At 46.5% G+C, this 24,137-nt stretch overlaps 1 protein-coding gene across 6 annotated transcripts in view; it reads left to right on the top strand.

Moving 5' to 3' along the window:
• Window positions 1–24,137, top strand: part of PKNOX2 (PBX/knotted 1 homeobox 2) — a 688,475-nt gene that overhangs the window by 319,454 nt on the left and 344,884 nt on the right. The window contains exon 5 of one of the 6 annotated variants that reach the window (XM_073320705.2): window positions 7,318–7,362. The exons of 4 other annotated variants lie outside the window; for them this stretch is intronic. The gene's annotated coding sequence lies outside the window, so the exon portion shown is untranslated. Of the gene's footprint in view, window positions 1–7,317; window positions 7,363–16,997; window positions 17,056–24,137 lie in introns of those variants that run through there. One more of the 6 variants, XM_073320714.2, reaches the window with a different exon arrangement.

The raw sequence follows: 24,137 nt of genomic DNA, 5'->3' as shown, positions 1-24,137 counted from the left end.
TTTACTACTTTGCAGTTTACCTTTTATATGGGCGAACTGTGTGAAAGCCTGGGGCGCCATTAGAAGCGGGGTGCCTTCGGATCAGGAATGCCCCTACCCCTGCTGCTCTGTTGCCATCTGCAACCCCGCTGCTCCTGCCCCCTGCCTTGGAGCCCCCTTGGTCCGCTGTTCCCAGGAGCCTCCTGTTTGCTGTGCAGCACCGGGGGGAAGAAGTAGGGGGATTAAGTCAGGTGTCGCTCTCCCCCCGCCCATGTCCCCCATCTCCGCAGAACGGAGGAGGAGAGGGGACAGAGGTCAGAAGTGAGAGGAGCTGCTGGTGGCTGCTGCTGTCTGCACAAGCCTTCAGACTGGTGAGGGCCGCTCTGCTTAAAGGGACAGCGCTCTGTCTCCCATACACTCCCCCAGCACGCACACTCTGTCTCTGTCTCTCTCACACACACACACTATCTTGTCTCACACATGCACCCTCTCTCTCTCTCCACACTCTCTCTCACACACACACACACTCTGTCTCTTTCACACTCACCCCCCAACACATACATGTATTATTGTTGTTGTTACTTCTTGGTACTTCCTGCAATGCACATATATTCTCTAAAAAGAAAAGAAGGACTTGTGGCACCTTAGAGACTAACCTATTTATTTGAGCATAAGCTTTCATGAGCTACAGCTCACTTCAGCTGTAGCTCACGAAAGCTTATGCTCAAATAAATTGGTTAGTCTCTAAGGTGCCACAAGTCCTCCTGTTCTTTTTGCGAATACAGACTAACACGGCTGTTACTCTGAAACCTGTCATATAGTCTCTGTAATTTTATTATTTCAAAGTGCTGTTATTTTATTTTTTGACTGGTCTATGCATTTCATAATTTTATTTCTCACGCTTAAGTTTAATTCTTTGAGTAGTGAGTTCTAAAATGCCTAATCTGTCCTGGCTGGAGTAATTGTCATTATTACTTTTATTATCATATTGTGTTTTGTCATTCATTATTTAAAGTGGTACAATCAAATAATAGAATCCTTCTAGAATGTGTCTTTAGCTTGTACTAACCTTAGCAGTGCCAGTTGAAAAAACATTAGCTAAACACATAATTTTACACACTGAGCAAATGAAGGTTGCTTGTTTACAAATTGTATTTTCAGTTAGATCTGTAAAATAACTTAAAATTTGCATGAAAATAAATGCAGTTCCAAGTCTGATACCAGTAGCAATGTTGGAGTCAAGTGTTAGTGAATCATGTACATGATTGTGATTGGTAAACATAAATGCCAAAATAATTAGAAAAATAAATTCCCTTTCTTAATAAAAGAGAAAAGAACCGTAATCACGCGTGTTAAAATTAAGTATGTTTTTAGTGGAGTGAAAAACAATTGACTAAACTAGAGTAGATAATGTCAGTTACACAGTGTGTCTGTTGGAGAAAGTAAACAGATTTTAAGCAGATTTTATTTATTTTATTTATCTCTACTAAAGATAGTGTGCAAAGTATCAACTGTGTGCTTCTGATATCTGTGTTAAAACTCCAGAACTGATATCTCAAGGCTTGGGATTGGGAATATTTTGCAGTATTATCTCCTGATTGTTCTAAATTTACATCTAAGCTTTTAAACGTGGCTTTAATTGGAGTTTGTATATATTTTTCTTTCTTTATATAATGATTAGATACAGTGCTCCTGCAGGCTAATTCCTAAGTTATTAACTGCCAAAAACCCTAGAGTTTTCAGGTGCCTAAGGTAGTCCCTGGCATCACAGTTAAAGTTTCCTCACATTCCCCAAAATCTGAAATGGCGCCCCGGTGAGCCAGGAGTGGCCAGAGGGCTGCAGGAGGGCCATGGGCTCTGGCAGGATGCAGCCCCTGTGTGACAGCACAAAGCCCACTTTGAGCCACATTCCAAGCACCAGGTACCACAAGCCACAGTAGCAGTGCAGGAGGGTGGCAATACACCATATACCATGCCACTCTTACATCCACCCTGACTGAATTGGCCCTGTCCACACTGGTTCTCCACTTGTGCGGTACCTCCCTTCTCTTCATGTGCCCGTATACCTGTGCCTGTATCTGTAATTTTCACTCCGTGCACCTGAAGATGTGAGGTTTTTATCCACGAAAGCTTATGATCAAATAAATCTGTTAAATTTCTTGTGGCTCACTTCATCCCATTGATTCTACTTCCACTCTTTGTACCACTCTCGTCTACCCTCCTGCCTGACCCATTTACACAAAAGAAATGCCCATTGCTTGTCAGTGCCATCCGCGGAGACAAGTCACAAGATCTGAACCAGTTCTGCACTATTGCCTGTTGAGCCAGTCAATCATTTTGGGAACCAAAAACTCATTTGTCTCCTAGACCTCTGAGGGTACGTCTACACGGCAAAAAATAAAAAAAGGTGTACTTGTAGCATGGGTAGGTCAAGCCCATGCAACAATAGTAATGTAGACAGGGTGACAAGCCAGGCTCCCTCGTGGGCTAGCCCCGCCCCAAGAAGACCTCAGATACATACTCTGGTGACCAGCCTGCGCTGAATCCATCCTGCCATGCCTACACCACTTGGGTTCTTCTTGAAGTGCTTGCTCATGTCAATTCCAAGCAGATCTGTGTGCAGCGTGTGGACGGTCGTCAGAAGGTTTTTCGCCTAGCGGTATCATCGGGTCGGCTGTGGAGTTCCCTGGAGTTGCACCTTCATGGTGGTGTACATAGGTCCCTGCCGACGCACCGCCTCTTCAGTTCCTTCTGACAGCCAGTAACGGTTGTTGGAGCTACGTTCTTTCTCTTGCCTTGGCAAGCATTTCTCTAGTGGCGTCTCTTGTTCAATCCCTGTAAAAAGTTAGATTAGAGTTAGTGTTTGCATAGTACTTCAGATGAGTTAGTAAATTTTTCTTGGGGTTCCCCCCACCCCTTTAACTCTCTTCCCTGGGACTGGGACTTGCCTCAGACCCAGGGTTTCAAGCCATGTGGGTCCTGCCACAAACCCATGCCAAAAGGCAATCCACACAACTCCTGTGTAAAGTGCCTGGGTGAAACCCATCAGGCTGATCGCTGCAGGATATGCAAAGGTTTTCATCATAGGGCCGAAAAGGAGAGGGACTTTAGACTCAAGCAACTGCTTATGGAAGCAGCTCTTCATCCCCAACCAGCCCCGGGCCACTCAGATCCAACACCCAGCACTTCAGTGTGGAGTGCGCCGGCCTCACTTAGAGAGGCTATGGTGCTGAGGAAGGATTGTGTACCTAGCACCTCTCAGCACCGCCATTCTCTGGCACCGAAGCCCGCTCCGCCAGCCCAGCACCACTCCCACTCACTGGTGCCTCACAAGAGGCACAAGAAAACGGACAAGGGGCGCTTGCCCACAGCAAGACGGTCCGGGCATGAACGCGCCAGTGATGTGTGTCCCACAGGGGGCACTCAGCACCTGCTCCACTGTTGACTTTGGCCCCACAGAGGGGTCCGTCGAGTCCAGTGCCCACAGAGTCCCCTGTCAGGGAATGCCAGGTGAAGGAGCTGGACCTTCCCTCCACTCTGGACACCTTTGAGGCAGCCAGGGACCTGATAGCCATGATGGGATCTTTAAAATCTTTAAAAAGGGGAAGAAGGAGGATCCTGGGAACTACAGGCCAGTCAGCCTCACCTCAGTCCCTGGAAAAATCATGGAGCAGGTCCTCAAAGAATCAATCCTGAAGCACTTGCATGAGAGGAAAGTGATCAGGAACAGCCAGCATGGATTCACCAAGGGAAGGTCATGCCTGACTAATCTAATCGCCTTTTATGATGAGATTACTGGTTCTGTGGATGAAGGGAAAGCAGTGGATGTATTGTTTCTTGACTTTAGCAAAGCTTTTGACACGGTCTCCCACAGTATTCTTGTCAGCAAGTTAAGGAAGTATGGGCTGGATGAATGCACTATAAGGTGGGTAGAAAGCTGGCTAGATTGTCGGGCTCAACGGGTAGTGATCAATGGCTCCATGTCTAGTTGGCAGCCGGTGTCAAGTGGAGTGCCCCAGGGGTCGGTCCTGGGGCCGGTTTTGTTCAATATCTTCATAAATGATCTGGAGGATGGTGTGGATTGCACTCTCAGCAAATTTGCGGATGATACTAAACTGGGAGGAGTGGTGGATACGCTGGAGGGGAGGGATAGGATACAGAAGGACCTAGACAAATTGGAGGATTGGGCCAAAAGAAATCTGATGAGGTTCAATAAGGATAAGTGCAGGGTCCTGCACTTAGGATGGAAGAATCCAATGCACAGCTACAGACTAGGGACCGAATGGCTAGGCAGCAGTTCTGCGGAAAAGGACCTAGGGGGGACAGTGGACGAGAAGCTGGATATGAGTCAGCAGTGTGCCCTTGTTGCCAAGAAGGCCAATGGCATTTTGGGATGTATAAGTAGGGGCATAGCGAGCAGATCGAGGGACGTGATCGTTCCCCTCTATTCAACATTGGTGAGGCCTCATCTGGAGTACTGTGTCCAGTTTTGGGCCCCACACTTCAAGAAGGATGTGGATAAATTGGAGAGAGTCCAGCGAAGGGCAACAAAAATGATTAGGGGACTGGAACACATGAGTTATGAGGAGAGGCTGAGGGAGCTGGGATTGTTTAGCCTGCAGAAGAGAAGAATGAGGGGGGATTTGATAGCTGCTTTCAACTACCTGAAAGGGGGTTCCAAAGAGGATGGCTCTAGACTGTTCTCAATGGTAGCAGATGACAGAACGAGGAGTAATGGTCTCAAGTTGCAGTGGGGGAGGTTTAGATTGGATATTAGGAAAAACTTTTTCACTAGGAGGGTGGTGAAACACTGGAATGCGTTACCTAGGGAGGTGGTAGAATCTCCTTCCTTAGAGGTTTTTAAGGTCAGGCTTGACAAAGCCCTGGCTGGGATGATTTAACTGGGAATTGGTCCTGCTTCGAGCAGGGGGTTGGACTAGATGACCTTCTGGGGTCCCTTCCAACCCTGATATTCTATGATTCTATGATGGCACCGCAGTCCCCTGCCAGAAGAGAGTGAGCACGGGCAGCGCAGCGCCGACTAGAGCAAACCCGCCATGTTGCAGCACTGGTGCAGAGCTCGGCGAGGCTGTCCTCTGGCTCCAAGCATGCCTGTTGAAGGTGTGTCTGGGGCAATGCATCAGCTTGGAGCCCGGATCCTTCTCCCTGCTTCCTGAACCATCTGTCCCACTTCTGTCGCGCATGGGCCCAGATAACCTCAGACTGCCGAGTTCTGTGCATGGTAGATGTGGGATATTCTCTCCAGTTCTGTTCCTCCCCTTCCTCCCACCCCGCTGCCCCGTCCCTCTTCAGGGACCCTTCACACAAGGAGCTTCCTGTACAGGAGGTGCAATCACTCCTACGCGTAGGAGCAATAGAGGAGGTTCCTCAGGAGCTAAGGGGGAAGGGATTCTATTCCTGATACTTCCTAATCCCGAAAGCCAAAGGGGGTCTCAGACCCATTCTCAACCTGCAAAATCTCAACAGATTTATGAAGAAGCTGACATTTCACATGGTATCTTTGGCCGTCATCATTCCCTCCGTGGATCCAGGGGACTGGTACACTTCCCTCGACTTGAAGGACGAATACTTTCATATATTGATAGTCCCGACCCACAAGTTCTCGTCCATCCTCCCTGTTGAAGGAAAATGCCCAGGTAGGGACCATCGAAAGTAAATGCATGGTTGTGCAGGTGGTGTCGGAGCGAGGGCTTTGGATCCTTCGACCATGGTATGTTGTTCTAGGAAGAAGGATTGTTAGGAAGAGATGGGATCCACCTAATGAAGAGAGGGAAGACATCTTTGCAGGCAGGCTTGCTAACCTAGTGAGGAGGGCTTTAAATTAGGTTTGCCAGAGGGATGGAGACCTAAGCCCTGAGGTAAGCGGGGAAGTGGGATACCGGGAAGAAGTACAAGGAGGAGCGTGTTGACATTCCCTTCTGGTGTTATCTGGATCGCTGATCTGCTAGGTCACTCCAATCCTTGACTCTGGGAGCCAGCCTTACTCTGCTGAGCTGTGAGAACCCCCACTCCTGGGCTGTTCACGCACAGCCTCTGGCATGTAAGCTGCTCCCAGCTCCTTGCAACTGAATGACACTAGCCAATATCTCCAGTCGCAGACACAACCCTAGGAACCTTCATCTTGCAGTGTCCAGTGATGCCCTCTGGACACTGCAAGCTTACATGAGTTCGTCAATTTAACAAAGAAATTGATGTGTACCAGGCTTGTTATCCCAAGGGGAGCCTCTGACACACTTCAAACCAAACACACTGCTTCAGGTAGAATAAAAAAACAAATGTATCAACTATAAAGATAGATTTTAAGTGATTATAAGTCAAAACACAACAAGTCAGTAATTAACAAAATAAAATGAAATATAAGCACACAGTCTAAACTCTCAACCCTATTAGACTGGGCAGCAAGTAGATTAAGCAGTTTTTCTCACCCCACTGGATATTTCAGTCCTTAATATACAGGTTGGTTCCTTGAAACTGGGCCAATCTCCTGCGTTGGAGTCTTGTCTTCTTCTCAGTGTCTTGGTTGCTTGCAGCGTAGGTGGGGGCAGGAAAAGGGCTCAGTATGTGTCCACTCTGTCTGTTTTATACTCTCAGTCCATGTGCATGAGCTTCTATTGCATGAGCTAAAAGCCATATGCCTGTTAGCTAAGGCTGTAGAACAGACTGTGATCTTGGTGCCACTAGATGGGACAGAGCACCACACCCCAGAGGTGTGTGGGTTACACTTGCAGATACAGATTATTGTGCTGTTGAACCTTTCTCCAGTAGTCTTCCGCATTTCCAGCAGGTTTCAGCTTGGGGTGAGGGGGGGACTTTTCACTGCTCCATTCTTCCACTCAGAGTGTTTTCTTAGTTCATTTTATTCCTGGCACCATGTGGTGTTCAGTGATCAGTCAGAGCCAAGCAATCTGACAGAGCCCTGCTTCATTCAGTGTCTGCGTTCCAAATGATCAGTGTAGCATAACGTGAGCCTCTGTAACATAAAAACCAGTTCAGACTAGCTCTTACCAGTGCTTCTTAAAGGAACAGTTCCCCCAAACCATGGGAAGACTGGGAGAATGGGTGTTCTTTGGTAGAGCAGTCAGTAGGCTCCAGTAATTATCTTTGAGGTAGTGAGTACTAATGGCCCCTCTCCCACGTCTGTCTCCAAATATATATTTGGTCTCTAAAATTGTATTATCTCAAATATTCCTATGCACTGAAAAGTTCAGGAATTATGCAGCATGAGGCTGCTTAAATTTTGATGAGGCTAGAATGGTTTGGTCATGTGTTTTTCTTTTTTTGCCGCCAGTAACCTTAAACTATACTCTTGTCTGACAGGAATCCCTGCAACACTTCTGAGTGTGAAAAAAGGCACATTTGAAGGTGTGAGTCATACTTCTGCTTTCAAGAACAGTAATGGCTTTGCTGATGCTTGTGGTGACTGGGGAAAGTGAGTGTCCCATGGGAAATATAAGTGTTGAAAGTTGGATGTTTCAGTCATACTGTGCAGTAAAGGTACCAGAATCTGCATGCACGAACTGTATCAAACTATCAGTGCCCAAAAGCCAGTGACTTCTATAAGAATCAGTCAGGACCTGGAGTATACAACCTCCAGCCCACATGCTCTGGTTCTGTAACCCACTGATCAGTGTATTTTGTGTCCCCATCTCTGTGCCTGATCCATAGAAGGTAGGGCTCTCTAACAGCTCTCACTTTTAGCACTCACCTGTTTAGCTCAAGCTGGAGCAATTTCTAACAGTGGCTGCCACATATGTGGGAGAATTGACCAGTATGTGAACAGCTTGGGATGAGCTGCTTCTTGCAGGGTGAAGTACATAACCCACTAGTCAGTGTGTGTAAGGTATCTCCCTCAGGGAATGTGGGTCGGTTAAAGCTCACAGCTGTGGAAATTCATGCTTTCAGCTCTAGAGGTTGCTGATACCAGCCTAGGTAGAGGGCATCACAGTGTCAGCTGTTATTGCTAGTTGGTGAGACAAGGCAATACTGTTATTTTGCACAGTGACTGTTAAACTTGTAAGGTCCAGAATTTGATACAAAACCAAGCACCAAACATTTTAGTATGAGGAGCCCAGGAGAGTGTTCGGATCCTATTGTCTCTTGCCCACAGGGTTGTGCTGGTGTTTGGTTAGTTGTTTTTTTGTGCTGGCCATGAGGGGAGAGGGAGGAGGCAGGCTGTGACAATTTAAGACCCTAATCCTGAAACAGTTATTCAAATGCATAACTTTACTTATGTGAGTCATTCCATTGACTTAAATGGAACTTGTCACATGACAAAATGATGTGTGTACATAAGTGTTTTCAAGGACCTGGGTCTAAATTTGTTCCTTGTCTTAAAAACTCATAATTCCAGTGTTTGACAGCAGACGTGGTTGTTGTTGAATGTGATTTCTGAGAGAGAATTCCATGTATAATAGACCAGCAATAAGCCTTATGTTAAGGTCACTTGACACTTTCCATTATAAAAAGTCTTCTGACCATTATTCTGAAGATTCATAGAATCATCGATCATAGAATTTAAGGCCAGAAGGGACCATTAGATCATCTAGTCTGGCCTCCTGTATCACTGGCCATTTTATTGCATGCAGTTACCCCTGCATTGAATCCAGTAACTTGTGTTTGACTAAAACATATCTTCCAGACAAGGCCGGCTCTAGGATTTTTGCTGCCCCAAGCAAAAAAATTTTTGGCTGCCCCCGCTTTTTTTCTGTCCCCCTGGCCCCAGCTCTGCCCCAACTCCGCCCCTTCCCAACCCCTTCCCCAAATCCCTGGCCCCGCTTCCTCCCTTGGGTGTGCTGCATTCCCCACCCCCCTTGCTTCCTGTGGCTCCCCCCCGCAACCTACCGCCCTAGCTCACCTCTGCTCTGCCCGCTCCCCTGAATACGCCGCTGCTCCGCTTCTCCCGCCTCCCTCTCAGGCGAGGGAGAGGTAGCGTGTTCAGGGGAGCAGGCAGAGGTGAGCGAGGGTGGGGGAGAGCGCAGGAAGTAACAGGGGGATAGAGGAACCGCTCCCTGCCCCAGCTCACCTCCACTCCACCACCGCCGCCTCCCCTGAGCGCACCGCCCCTCGGCTTCCCCTCCCTGCCTCCCTCCCAGGCTTGCTGCACCAAACAGCTGTTTTGAGCACGGCAAGCCTGGGAGGGAGGGGGGAGAAGCGGAGTGGCAGCGGTGCGCTCAGGGGAGCCGGCGGAGGCGGAGCGGAGGCGAGCTGGGGCGGCGGGGGCACATTTCCAGGGGCGGCCTGGCCAGCGCCGGAATGCCGCCCCTAGAAATGTGCCGCCCCGAGCACCTGCTTGTTTTGCTGGTGCCTAGAGCCGGCCCTGCTTCCAGAAAGGCTCCAGTCTTGTTCTGAAGATATCTAGAGGTGGGTGGGAGAATCCACCACTGCCCTTGGTAGTTTGGTTAATCACTTTCACTGTTAAAAATTTGTGCCTAATTTCTCATTTGAATTTGTCTGGGTTCTTGGTCTGCCTTTCTCTACTAGATTAAGAAGCCCTTTAGTACTGGGTATTTTCCCCTGTGAAGGTACTTATACACTGTACTCAAGTCACCTCTCAAGCTTCTTTTTGATTAGCTAAATGTATTGAGCTCTTTAAGTTTCTCATTTTAAGGCATTGTCTCCAGCCCTTGAACCATGTGTCTCTTTTCAGCATCCTCTCTAATTTTTCACTGTCCTTTTTAAAATGTAGACACCAGAACTGTATGCAGTATTCCAATGCTGTACACAGAGGTACAATCATCTCGCTCTCGCTACTCACTGTGCCCCTGTCTATACATCTAAGGATTGCATTAGCCCTTTTAGCCACAGCATCACACTGGGAACTCACGTTCAGTTGCTTGTCTACTCTGCCCCCTACGTCCTTATCAGAGTCAATGGGAGTTGGGCTCTTTTTGAAAATCCCACTGGGCATCTCTCTGCATCTTTAGGCACTTAAATACTTTTGGAAAAGCTGGTCCTCTGTGCCTCAGCTCCTCCTCTGCAAAATGGGGTCAGTAAGACCTCCCTACCTGACAAGGGAGTTGTGAAAGTAAGTCATTAATGTTTGTGAAATGTCTGATACTACAGTGAGGATCACATTAGAAAAGCCTGTGGAAAAATGAATAATTCTGTATTCAGTGCATGGTTTGGTTGGTGGCAGTAAATAAGGCAGGACGGGGATTTCAACTATCCCCATGGTGACTAGGAACATGTTGCCTCAGGATAGGATGCAGAGGTAAAATTCCCAGACACCATTAACAACTGCTTCTCGGAGAAGCTACTCCTGGAACCCAAAGGGGAGCAGCAATTCTTGATTTAGTCCTAACTGGTGCATAGGATCTGGTCCAAGAGATGAAAATAACTGACTCACTCATTAGTAGTGACTGTAATGTAATTAAATTTAACATCCTTGTAGAGGGGAATACCAGAGAAAACCACTAAAGTAGCATTTAACTTCAAAAAGGGGAACTACACAAAAGGATGATCCAGTGGATATAATGCACTTGGACTTTCAGAAAACCTTTGACAAGGTCCCTCACCAAAGGCTCTTAAGCAAAGTAAGCTGTCATGGGATAAGAGGGAAGGTCTTCTTGTGGATCAGTAACTAGTTAAAAGATAGAAAACAAAGGGTAGGAATAAATGGTCCATTTTCACAGTGGAGAGAGGTAAATAGTATGGTCCCCAAAGGGTCAGTTCTGGGACCAGTACTGTTCAAGATATTCATAAATGATATGGGAAAAGGGGTAAGCAGTGAGGTGGCAAAATTTGCAAAATTACTTAAGATAGTTAAGTCCAAAGCAGACTGTGAAGAGCTACAAAGGGATCTCACAGAACTGGGTGACTGGGCAACAAAATGGCAGATGAAATTCAGTGTTGATAAATGCAGAGTAATGCACATTGGAAAACATAATCCAACCATACATACAAAATGATGGGGTCCAAGCTAAGTGTTACCACTCAAGAAAGAGATCTTAGAGTTATCATAGATAGTTCTCTGAAGACATCTGCTCAATGTAGTAGAAGTCAAAAAAGGTAACAATGTTAGGAATCATTAGGACAGGGATAGTTAATAAGATAGAAAATATAATGCACTATATAAATCCATGGTATGCCCACACCTTGAATTCTCCATGCAGGTCTCGTCGCCCCATCTCAAATAGTTGTTTACTATGGTTGAAACTATAGTAAAGAACAGAATTATCAGACACATAGATGAACATGATATGTTGGGGAAGACTCAACAGGGATTTTGGAAAGGGAAATCATGTCTTATCAAACAATTAGAATTCTTTGAGGATGTCAAAAAATGTAGTATAATTGGAAAAAGTACAGAGAAGGGCAACAAAAATGATTAGGGGTATGGAACAGCTTCCATATGAGGAGAGATTAAAAGACTGGGATTGTTCATCTTAGAAAAGAGACGACTGAGGGGGAATATGATAGATGTCTATAAAATCATAAATCGTGTGGAGAAAGTGAATAAGGAATTGTTAATGACCTCTTCACATAAGGCAAGAACCAGGGGTCACCCAATGAAATTAAGAGGCAGGAGGTTTAAAACAAACAAAAGAAGTACTTCTTCACACAATGGATCTTTGGAACTCATTGCCAGGGGATGTTTTGAAGGCCAAAAGTATAAGTGGGTTCAAGAAAGAATTAGATAAGTTCATGGAGGATAGATCCATCAGTGGCTATTAGCGACACTGCTCAGGGATGGAACCCCATGCCCAATGTTCCTAAACCTCTGACTCCAGAAACTGGGAGTGGATGACACGAGATGGATCAATTGACAAATTGCCCTGTTTTCATAGAATCATAGAATATCAGGGTTGGAAGGGATCTCAGGAGGTCATCTAGTCCAACCCCCTGCTCGAAGCAGGACCAATTCCCAGTTAAATCATCCCAGCCAGGGCTTTGTCAAGCCTGACCTTAAAAACCTCTAAGGAAGGAGATTCTACCACCTCCGTAGGTAATGCATTCCAGTGTTTCACCACCCTCCTAGTGAAAAAGTTTTTCCTAATATCCAACCTAAACCTCCCCCACTGCAACCTGAGACCATTACTCCTTGTCCTGTCCTCTTCTACCACTGAGAATAGTCTAGAACCATCCTCTCTGGAACCACCTCTCAGATAGTTGAAAGCAGCTATCAAATCCCCCCTCATTCTTCTCTTCTGCAGACTAAACAATCCCAGTTCCCTCAGCCTCTCCTCATAAGTCATGTTTTGTTCATTCCCTCTGAAGCATCTGGCACTGGCTACTGTGGGAATTCAGGTTACTTGGCTAGATGGACCATTGGTCTGACCCAGTGTGCTGTTCTTATGTTATGTTCGTAGCATGCTTCCTTTACTGAGCAGTGAGCACCTACTCTGTCCAGTGACCAAGGCAAAAATTGGTTTGACCATATAATTATTGATTGCATTATAAGGTATATGTATAAGATAGTAAAATAAAGTCAGCCTGGATGATCTGAATGATGGGATTCCTAACACTGAGAGGTTGATTTTGCAATCTTGATGCAGAAGGTTTTTTTGTTTTGTTTTTATAATTGTTGATTTATGAAATATAAGCAAATTGTTACCATACAAATGCTAAAAATGCAAAATCAACAAATACAAAAAAGGATTTATAACTTTTTGTTCAAGGAAGACATTAGGTACTGACATAAACTCAGGACAAAGCCCTGGCTGGGATGATTTAATTGGGGACTGGTCCTGCTTTTGAGCAGGGGGTTGGACTAGATGACCTCCTGAGGTCCCTTCCAACCCTGATATTCTATGATTCTATGATTTGTCTAATGAACAGGACATTAAGCATGGAAGCCTTATAGGCATCAGGCATGTGTCTGGGATTGTTACTTTATTCAAGAGTGATGAAACCATGAGTCTTTCCATTCTATAATTGCTTCTTGGGTTCAGTCACACTCCTTTGTGGCTGAGTATGTGTCCTACACTCTCTCTTTCACACATACGTTTCCCCCTCACTCCAGCCCCCATGTTCTCCTGCTCTCATACACCTCTTGAGTTTCACCCTCCTGCCCTCTCAATAGATTGGGGCAATGAGTAGTTTTTGAGGGGTTTTTTAGGACTTATTGTAGTTTTTTGCTGTTATTCTTCATAACTGAAAGTTTGCCTGTCAGTGGAGGCTGGTGAATAATGTTCCATTACAGAGAATTCCACAAAGAACTGCCCTCTTTCAAAATGGTTGTCATTTCCTTTTTGTTCTCAATGAGAGAGAGGCTACAGTGGCTATCAGTTCAGCTGGCTTTTTTCAGAATCGCTGTTACCTCCCAATGAGAGTGAAGCCAAGTGGCTCGCGGAGAAGATGTTAGTCCCTTAGGAGCCTTCTTAACTTTAAACATGTACTTTGGTTCTTTGCTCAGTCAGGGCCATGGTCAAGGCACTAGATAGTGTAATAAATGTGTTGCAAAGTCCAGCTCTCACTGCAGAATTGTGCTGTAGAATCAAAAAGTTTCAGTTAAAAGAAAAGATTTCCAGCCCAGTGAAGTAAATGATCCAAATATGAACCTACTGAAATGAACCAATACAAGTGTTTCCTCTTGAGTTTAAACATAGCCTAAAAAAATGGGCCAGATTCTCAAAAGATTAATGAATATTTAATCAATTCATTTTCAGACTATTCAAGCCCCTTTTGTGTTCACTTCCTCAAAGTATGCATGCATAGAAACTTCTCATTAAGAATGTTCACGGAAATAGTAATGCGCAAGCAAATATACAAAAATATTTGTGCAAATCAGATTTTGAATTCATAACACTAAGGGAGACTTTGAATGAGTTACAGTTGAAGAATGAATCAACAAATGATTTCGAATAACAAACAGAAGCTTCTCATGGACTATTCGTGATCAGAAAGGAAACTTCTCAAAAAATTATTTGACCAGTTTTACTAAATTTAAGCTGTATTTTTACTTCAAGCCCTTTCAATTTGCCCTGTAGATGAGATTCAAGAATGTTCTATCAGCATTTCAGAAACTTTTGCTGAGACAAGTGGCACCTAAACTCTTGCAAAAAAACAAACAACAACCCCCCCAACCATAATATTTTTACTTTACTTTGAAGGTGTGTCTTTGATGAGGATTTCCTTTGCCAGATTGTTTGAAAAGTATCTTAACGCTCTCTTTCTATAAATATAACACTTTACAATGTGTGTAGGTACCTCAGGCCTTCACTTAAAAAAAGAACAAAGTTGTTTAATGTTGCTATTCAAGGTTCATTAACTTTGTCTACTAAAGTTCTTATTGGCTGTTGCAGTTTTTATTCTAGTGTTTATGTTATTGAGATGTCCCTGGAGCATTTTAGTCTTGAGATGCGTTGGGTTGAGTATCTTCAGAAAAGAGAATGACTTAGCTGTAATTGCTGTTCTCGTCAGAGATGCATCATAACCGCTCCCCCTTCACACACCTTTCTCCTCACAGAGATGAGGGGGCTGTAATTTAAAATCTTTTAATGATACTCCTCTTTATACCTATGGGAGGGATTTCACCTGCCCCAGTGAAAACACCTGGTGCTTGGAAGGAGTTTGACGGTATTGTATGGCAAGGTCTGGCAGAAGACACCGCCTGTTGGAACATCTTGGGCTAGATTGTGACAAACAGGTACAGCATGGATTAGGGGGTGGTTGAAAGGAGTTTGGGGAGTCCTCAAGGCTCCTGGTACATAGTGGGACTGTACAGGCTACTCCACACCAATCCCCAGGATGGTGCAGTCTGCTCCTCTTAGTGCTCATGGTCTGGCCTGCTGTAAGGGCTTGTGCAGAAAGGGGCAGGGCCATGGCCCTCAGTCTCCTCCTGTTTCCTTTTTGGCAGTGTGCTCGCCTGGGTCACATGAACACATGAATATTTAGGGCTTTTTCTTATATAAGCTCCTATTACCCCCACCCCCCATCCTGATTTTTCACACTTCCTGACTGGTCACCCTAAATGTGGAAGATGTAGAGAGGTGATCTGTTGTGATGTTTATCTTCAGAGAACAGTGACAAATGAACCATATAGTTTTGAAGCATGCTAAGATACATAGATTCCAAGGCCAGAAGGGACCATTTTGATCAAGTGTTCTCAAACTGGGGGTCGGGACCCCTCAGGGCGTTGTGAGGTTATTACATGGGGGGTCTCGAGCTGTCCTCCTCCACCCCAAACACTGCATTGTATCCAGCGTTTCTAATGGTGTTAAATATATAAAAAAGTGTTTTTAATTTATAAGCAGGGCCGCCCAGAGGATTCAGGGGGCCTGGGGTCTTCGGCGGCTGGGGTCCTTCTGCTTCGGGTCTTCAGGGCTCTTCGCCAAATTGCCGCCAAAGACCCGGAGCGGAAGAAGCAGTGGCGGGTCTTCAGCGGCGGGTCCTGCACTCCTGGTGTGTTCGGCGGCACTGAAGGACCCGCTACCAAAGTGCCACTGAAAACTCTCATGGGGGCCCCTGAAAACTCTTGTGGGGGTCCCTGTGGGGCCCAGGGCTTGGGGCAAATTGCCCCACTTGCCCCCCTCCCCGGGTGGCCCTGTTTATAAGGGGGGGTTGCACTCAGAGGCTTGCTGTGTGAAAGGGGTCATCAGTACAAAAGTTTGAGAACTACTGATTTTGATCATCTAGTCTGACACCCTGGATAGCACAGGCCAGAGACCTGCCCCACAATAATTCTCAGAGCAGATCTTGTGGAAAAACAGCCAGGCTGGATTTAAATATTTTGAGTGATAGAGAATCCACCTCAACCATTGGTAAATTTTTCCAGTTGTTCATTACCCTCACTGTTAAAAATCTGCACCTTATTTCCAGTCTGAATTTGTCCAGCTTCAACTTCCAGCCACTGGATCATGTTCTGCCTTTCCTTGATAGTCTGAAGAGCCCATTAGCAAATATTTGTTCGTCGCCTAGGTACTCAGAGACTGTAATCAAGTCATCCCTTAACATTCCCTTTGTTAAGATAAATGGATTGAGCTCCTTGAATCTATCACTATAAGGCAGGTTTTCTAACCCTTTAATTACTCTTGTGGCACTTCTCTGAAGCTTCTCCAACTTATCAACTTCCTTCTTGAATTGTGGACACCAGAACTAGACACAATATGCCAGCAGTGGTTGCTCCAGTGCTAAATATTGAGGTAAATATCCTCTCTACTCCTGCTCAGGATTCCTCTGTTTATGTATCCCAGGATGGCTTTTTCAGAGTCACTGAATTTTTTTTCAGAGTCACTGTTTCCCAGGAGAGAGTCCCCCATCCTGTAAGTCTGGCCAACAGTTCCGAGATGTACACATTTACCTGTATTAAAACACATATTATTTGCTTGCACCCAGTTTACTAAGCGATCCAGATCACTCTGTGTCAGTGACCTGTCCTTTTCATTATTTACCATTCCCCCAGTTTTTGTGTCATCTGCAAACTTTGTCAGTGGTGATTTTGTTTTCTTCCAGGTCATAGATAAAAATATTAAACTGAGTAGGGCCAAGAACCAATCCCTGTGGGACCCCACTGGAAACACACTTTCTCGATGATGATTTCCTGTTTACAATTACATTTTGAGACATATCAGCCAGCTTTTACAATTTAATCCATTTAGAGTGTGCAATTAAACGTGTGTGTGTGAGAGAGAGAGAGAGAGAGAGAGAGATTGAGAGAGAGAGAAAAGTAGGGTATTTAGATGGGAGAGATGACTGATTTTAACATAGCATTGTAGATTGGCTGCTGAAAACATCTGAGGGAATCTCTCTCTCTCATACACACACACGCTCACACTCACACACACCCCTACACTTGCCTTTTAATTGGATAGAAATTCTTTAGACTAAGGGCTTTTCAGAGAGATAAGGGAAAAAAGAAGTAAAGGGACTTTTACATGCACGCGGCTCTGCATGCTGCCCAAGCACCAGCTCTGCACTCCCATGGGCCAATGGGAGCTGCGGGGAGGGGCGGTGGCTGTGGGCGAGAGCGGTGCATGGAGCCTCCTGCCCTCCCCACCCCCCTGCCTAGGACCCAGACCTGCTGGCTGTTTCTGGGGCACGTACAGTGCGGTGTCAGGAAAGGCAGGCAGCCTGCCTTAGCTTCCCCTCTGTGCCACTGACCAGGAGCTGCCCCAGGTAAGCCCATGCCCCAACCCTGAGCCCCAGCAAACCTGGTGCGCGCTTCTCCACTCCAAACCCCTCGTCCCTGGCCCCACCCCACAGCCCCCTCCCACACTCCAAATCCCTGGGCCCAGCCTGGAGCCCCCTCCTGCATCCCAAACCCCTTATCCCCAGACCCATCCCAGAGCCAGCACCCCCAGCCCAGAGCCCTCACTCCCTCCCTCCCATACCCCAACCCCGTGCCTCAACCCACAGCCCCCTCCTGCACTGCAAATCCTTCAGCCCCACCCCACAGCCTGGAGACCCCTCCTGCACCCCAAACCCCTCATCCCCAGCCCCACCCCAGAGCCCGCACCCCAGTTAGAGCCCTCACCCCCTCCCGCACCCCAGCCCCAGCCCAGTGAAAGTGAGTGAGGGTGGGGGAGAGAGAGCCACTGAGGGAGGGGGAATGTAGTGAGCGGGGTGTGGGGCCTCGGGGAAGGGGTGGGGCAGGGCGGGGCCTCAGGGCAGCGGCGGGGCTAGGGTGTTCAGTTTCATGTGACTAGAAAGTTGGCAACCCTACATCAGGGGTATATCTGCTGTCATTGCCCTGCTGCCTAGGTTACTGCTAGCAGCTGTGGGCGATGCTCGGCTCCCAATCCACGTTCATAATGACAATTCAGTCATTCATCATAACAGTGAATAGTCCTTGGGCCAGGGAGAAAGAAAGAATGATTCTGTAACCAAGTGGTAAGGCCATCTCCCAAGACGTGGGAGACCCACATGGAAGTCCCTGCTCCAATGACTATTCGACAAGCTATATAGAGTAGAGCAGCTTCAACAGGAGAGATTGAGAAAGCTCAGTATCAGAAGATTCCATAGCCCATTGATTATGGCACTTTCTTGCAATATGGCAGAACCAAATTCCCATCCCTTCTCCATTTCAAGGGAGGAATTGAACCTCAGTGTGCTACATTCCAGGGGAGACCCTAAGAACCAGGCTCAAAATTACAAGCAAGCCACTATCTCTCACCAGCATTTTGTGAATCTAGCTCTCCACTGCTTGGGTCAAAATGCATGAAATCAAAACAAACAAATTCAGGTCAGGACAGAATAGCAAGGAACAAAGAACGTAGCTGATACGTACAGGGTGGGGGACTATGTCCTGGGAATCAGCGACTCTGAGAAAAGGTTGGGGGTTGTGGTGGATAATATGCTGAACGTGAGCACCCAGTGTGGTGCTGTGGCCAAAAGAGCTGACGTGATCCTGGGATGCATAAACGGGGGAATCTTGGGTAGGAGCAGAGAGGTTATTTTACCTCTGTCTTTGGCCCTGGTGCGACCGTTGCTGAAGTGGGATCAGAAAAGAGCCGTGAGAATGATGGAAGGGTCGGAAAAGATGCCTTGTTGTGGTGGACTTAAGCAGCTCAATTTATTTCGTTTAACAAAGAGAAGGTTAAGGGTGACTTGATCGGTTTCTAAGTACCTAAGGGGAATGGGTGTTTGATGGTGGGCTCATTCATCTAGCAGGAGTTTTCTCTCGGCCTCTACCCTGCCGCACAGGTTCCAGTGGCATACGTTTAATGCTTACAGTGCTGTTATCTACGTAAATATGCTCACATTTTCTTCTCAAGCACATTGTTAATTTCAGGGCTGAAGGTAACTGATGTTAGGTGAATTAGTTTCTCATCTACAGCACTTGGAAGATGTGAGCCTAGGTTCAGCACGAGTTCCACTGAGTCGTGCAGATGGCACCCAGGCTGCAGGCTGCACGTGAAGGAAAGTCCATTTGAAGAGGGAACACAGTGATGCAAGCAGCCCAAGACATCTGCTATAATGAAGGGCTCAGAACTGGCCAGTGAGACCCTGACTTGGGGAGGGGTAAAGCCAGAAGATATGCTGATTCAGCCTAACTGGTGTGCCACTCTTGCCCATTGTGGCATGTAGTGTGCTGTATAAGCGCTGCTAATTATTATTCTTGTCCTTATATATCTTGACTTTAGCAAAGCTTTTGATACGGTCTCCCACAGTATTCTTGCCAGCAAGTTAAAAAAGTATGGGCTGGATGAATGGACTATAAGGTGGATAGAAAGCTGGTTCAATTGTCGGGTTCAACGGGTAGTGATCAACAGCTCGATGTCTAGTTGGCAGACGGTATCAAGTGGAGTACCCCAGGGGTTGGCCCTGGGGCTGGTTTTGTTCAACATCTTCATTAATGATCTGGATGATTGGATTAATTGCACCCTCAGCAAGTTCACAGATGACACTAAGCTGCGGGGAGAGGTAGATACGCTGGAGGGTAGGGATAGTGTCCAGAGGTACCTAGACAAATTGAAGGATTGGGCCAAAAGAAACCTGATGAGGTTCAACAAGGACAAGTGCAGAGTCCTGCACTTAGGAAGGAAGAATCCCATCCACCGCTACAGGCTGAGGACTGACTGGCTAAGCAGCAGTTCTGCAGAAAAGGACCTGGGGATTACAGTGGACGAGAAGGTGGATGTCAGCAGTGTTCCCTTGTTGCCAAGAAGGCTAATGGCATATTGGGCTGCATTAGTAGGAGCATTGCCAGCAGATCGAGGGAAGTGATTATTCCCCTCTATTCGGCACTGGTGAGGCCACACCTGGAGTATTGCGTCCAGTTTGGGCCCTCCACTAGAGAAAGGTTGTGGACAAGTTGGAGAGAGTCCAGCAGAGGGCAACAAAAATGATCAGGAGTCTGAGGCACATGACTTATGAGGAGAGGCTGAGGGAACTGGGATTGTTTAGTCTGCAGAAGAGAAGAGTGAGGGGGGATTTGATAGCTGCTTTCAACTACCTGAGAGGTGGTTCCAAAAAGGATGGATCTAGACTGTTCTCAGTGGTAGCAGATGACAGAACAAGGAGTAATGGTCTCAAGTTGCAGTGGGGGAGGTCTAGGTTGTATATTAGGAAACACTATTTCACTAGGAGGGTGTTGAAGCACTGGAATGGGTTACTTAGGGAGGTGGTGGAATTTCCATTCTTAGAGGTTTTTAAGGTCAGGCTTGACAAAGCCCTGGCTGAGATGATTTAGTTGGTGTTGGTCCTGCTTTGAGAAGGGAGTTGGACTAGATGACCTCCTGAGGTCTCTTCCAATCCTAATCTTCTATGATTCTATGATATGTCCATAGCTCTTTTCACCCTAAAGATTTTTACATGAGACATAAAATCACAGGAAGTGGAAATAATTGAGGATTTTCTAAATCCTCCTGCTGTGGCTGGAGCACCTGTTAGGAGCAGTGGGAGGCCTTGTGTAGGCTGGTGTTTATACCACAGCATTTTCTTTTTGATGTGAACAATTGTTGACACTCAAAGAGATGGATGGAGACATTTTCTCTTGCAGAGGACACAGAGGGTAATTTGGGGGCATTCCTTCATCTGAGCCCAAGGCACTTCTCATGTGGGGGTTTATACAATTGTTTTGACACCCACATCCCCACCCTGTCAGTCTATCTGATGTGCCTATGAGGCCAAAAGGGTAGAAGTGAGGTGGTTCCTTCCATACGTAGATGATACACAGTTCTGTCTCTGTTTATTCAGTCCCTGATGGTACAGTTGATAGATTTCCAGTGTCTACCCAAGCCAAAGGTTGGACATGGGGCGGAGGGTCAGTGCGAATAAGACACAGGTAATTTTGGTGGCCTGAGACAAACAACTAGAGCAAATGGTGGAGATGATATCTGAGCAAGTTTTGTCTGCCATTTGTTACTCAGCTGCCTCACTTGGATTTCTCCCATCTCCTGCTACTTCACGATCAGATAGCAGCAGTAGCCCAGACTATGTCTTTCCACCTGTTCATTGCAAGAAGCTTGGGGCTTTTGCTTTCCGATGTGGAGTTCAGCACTGCAGTATCCACGCCACTGTTATCTCCACACTGGAGTACCAGAATGTGCCCATCTTTGGGCTACAGTTGAAGACCACTCAGGATCTTCAGTTGGTGCAGAATGTGGATATTCACTTGCCTACTGGGAGCAGGTTCCACATGTGTGTGCTCTGTACTGGCTTCTGATTAGTGTCCAGGTGCTATTCTGTCCTTGATCTAGGCACCCTTTCCTGCGAGGTCTCTGTCATCATTTTATCCTCTGGTAGTTGAGATCAGCTGAGAGGCTCAACCACACGCTTCCTGAATGTGCTCCACTTGGGACAGTTCAGCAAGTTCTTACTGGAGGCTTTTAGCCAACAGATCATAGAATCATAGAATCATAGAATATCAGGGTTGGAAGGGACCCCAGAAGGTCATCTAGTCCAACCCCCTGCTCAAAGCAGGACCAATTCCCAGTTAAATCATCCCAGCCAGGGCTTTGTCAAGCCTGACCTTAAAAACCTCTAAGGAAGGAGATTCTACCACCTCCCTAGGTAACGCATTCCAGTATTTCACCACCCTCTTAGTGAAAAAGTTTTTCCTAATATCCAATCTAAACCTCCCCCACTGCAACTTGAGACCATTACTCCTCGTTCTGTCATCTGCTACCATTGAGAACAGTCTAGAGCCATCCTCTTTGGAACCCCCTTTCAGGTAGTTGAAAGCAGCTATCAAATCCCCCCTCATTCTTCTCTTCTGCAGGCTAAACAATCCCAGCTCCCTCAGCCTCTCCTCATAACTCATGTGTTCCAGTCCCCTAATCATTTTTGTTGCCCTTCGCTGGACTCTCTCCAATTTATCCACATCCTTCTTGAAGTGTGGGGCCCAAAACTGGACACAGTACTCCAGATGAGGCCTCACCAATGTCGAATAGAGGGGAACGATCACGTCCCTCGATCTGCTCGCTATGCCCCTACTTATACATCCCAAAATGCCATTGGCCTTCTTGGCAACAAGGGCACACTGCTGACTCATATCCAGCTTCTCGTCCACTGTCCCCCCTAGGTCCTTTTCCGCAGAACTGCTGCCTAGCCATTCGGTCCCTAGTCTGTAGCTGTGCATTGGATTCTTCCATCCTAAGTGCAGGACCCTGCACTTATCCTTATTGAACCTCATCAGATTTCTTTTGGCCCAATCCTCCAATTTGTCTAGGTCCTTCTGTATCCTATCCCTCCCCTCCAGTGTATCTACCACTCCTCCCAGTTTAGTATCATCTGCAAATTTGCTGAGAGTGCAATCCACACCATCCTCCAGATCATTTATGAAGATATTGAACAAAACCGACCCCAGGACCGACCCTTGGGGCACTCCACTTGATACCGGCTGCCAACTAGACATGGAGCCATTGATCACTACCCGTTGAGCCCGACAATCTAGCCAACTTTCTACCCACCTTATAGTGCATTCATCCAGCCCATACTTCCTTAACTTGCTGACAAGAATACTGTGGGAGACCGTGTCAAAAGCTTTGCTAAAGTCAAGAAACAATACATCCACTGCTTTCCCTTCATCCACAGAACCAGTAATCTCATCATAAAAGGCGATTAGATTAGTCAGGCATGACCTTCCCTTGGTGAATCCATGCTGGCTGTTCCTGATCACTTTCCTCTCATGCAAGTGCTTCAGGATTGATTCTTTGAGGACCTGCTCCATGATTTTTCCAGGGACTGAGGTGAGGCTGACTGGCCTGTAGTTCCCAGGATCCTCCTTCTTCCCTTTTTTAAAGATTGGCACTACATTAGCCTTTTTCCAGTCATCCGGGACTTCCCCGGTTCGCCACGAGTTTTCAAAGATAATGGCCAATGGCTCTGCAATCACAGCCGCCAATTCCTTCAGCACTCTCGGATGCAACTCGTCCGGCCCCATGGACTTGTGCACGTCCAGCTTTTCTAAATAGTCCCTAACCACCTCTATCTCCACAGAGGGCTGGCCATCTCTTCCCCATTTTGTGATGCCCAGCGCAGCAGTCTGGGAGCTGACCTTGTTAGTGAAAACAGAGGCAAAAAAAGCATTGAGTACATTAGCTTTTTCCACATCCTCTGTCACTAGGTTGCCTCCCTCATTCAGGAAGGGGCCCACACTTTCCTTGGCTTTCTTCTTGTTGCCAACATACCTGAAGAAACCTTTCTTGTTACTCTTGACATCTCTTGCTGGCTGCAGCTCCAGGTGCGATTTGGCCCTCCTGATATCATTCCTACATGCCCGAGCAATATTTTTATACTCTTCCCTGGTCATATGTCCAACCTTCCCCTTCTTGTAAGCTTCTTTTTTATGTTTAAGATCCGCTAGGATTTCACCATTAAGCCAAGCTGGTCGCCTGCCATATTTACTATTCTTTCGACTCATCGGGATGGTTTGTCCCTGTAACCTCAACAGGGATTCCTTGAAATACAGCCAGCTCTCCTGGTCTCCTTTCCCCTTCAAGTTAGTCCCCCAGGGGATCCTGGCATCCGTTCCCTGAGGGAGTCGAAGTCTGCTTTCCTGAAGTCCAGGGTCCGTATCCTGCTGCTTACCTTTCTTCCCTGCGTCAGGATCCTAAACTCAACCAACTCATGGTCACTGCCTCCCAGATTCCCATCCACCTTTGCTTCTGATCCTGAGTTTGCTGACCTCAGGGGCATGCTGCTAGGCATGTGGGTGGGGAAGGTATTGAGGAGGTAGGGCTTGGTCTTTAGTTTTGTGGCCTTTGAATCTTTTAGTGTTTGACATGGTGTTGATTGAATATTCCTGCATTTATTCTTAAACTATAGCATTTTATTTGTACCTTCAGCATGGGATGGGTTCATTACATCAATCTATCTGACTGAGGAAACAGGCTTTCTCTGACACACTGAGGTGAGAAAGAACAGAAGGCAGTGCCATTCAGTAGAGGGGCTGACTGATGACTGCCACGAGTCAGACTGAGCCACAAAATGCTGTGCTAGTCAACTCAGCTATTTATAGCCCTTCATGGATTTTGCAGAGCAGATCGTGTGTGTTTTTCTTCAGATAAATCCACAGAGTTACATGAAATTTGTGACAGGTTTACACCATTATTTCAAGATTCATAGCTGTAGGTTCCCATTGAGAGAGAACTGTCCATATCTTTCCAGCAAACTAAACACTCTTCCTGGAATATTTATGGTGGCTGAATAAGTTTGTTTCACAAAGATAAATATAACACTATCAGCAACAGCTGTCTCTCATTTTTATTTGTTTTATGTTTGACTATAAGTCCAATGATCTAAACACATCAAAA

Source organism: Lepidochelys kempii, chromosome 22, assembly GCF_965140285.1.
Source record: "Lepidochelys kempii isolate rLepKem1 chromosome 22, rLepKem1.hap1, whole genome shotgun sequence".
Lineage (NCBI taxonomy): Eukaryota > Metazoa > Chordata > Testudines > Cheloniidae > Lepidochelys > Lepidochelys kempii.
This window is presented reverse-complemented; position numbering and strand designations above follow the sequence as displayed.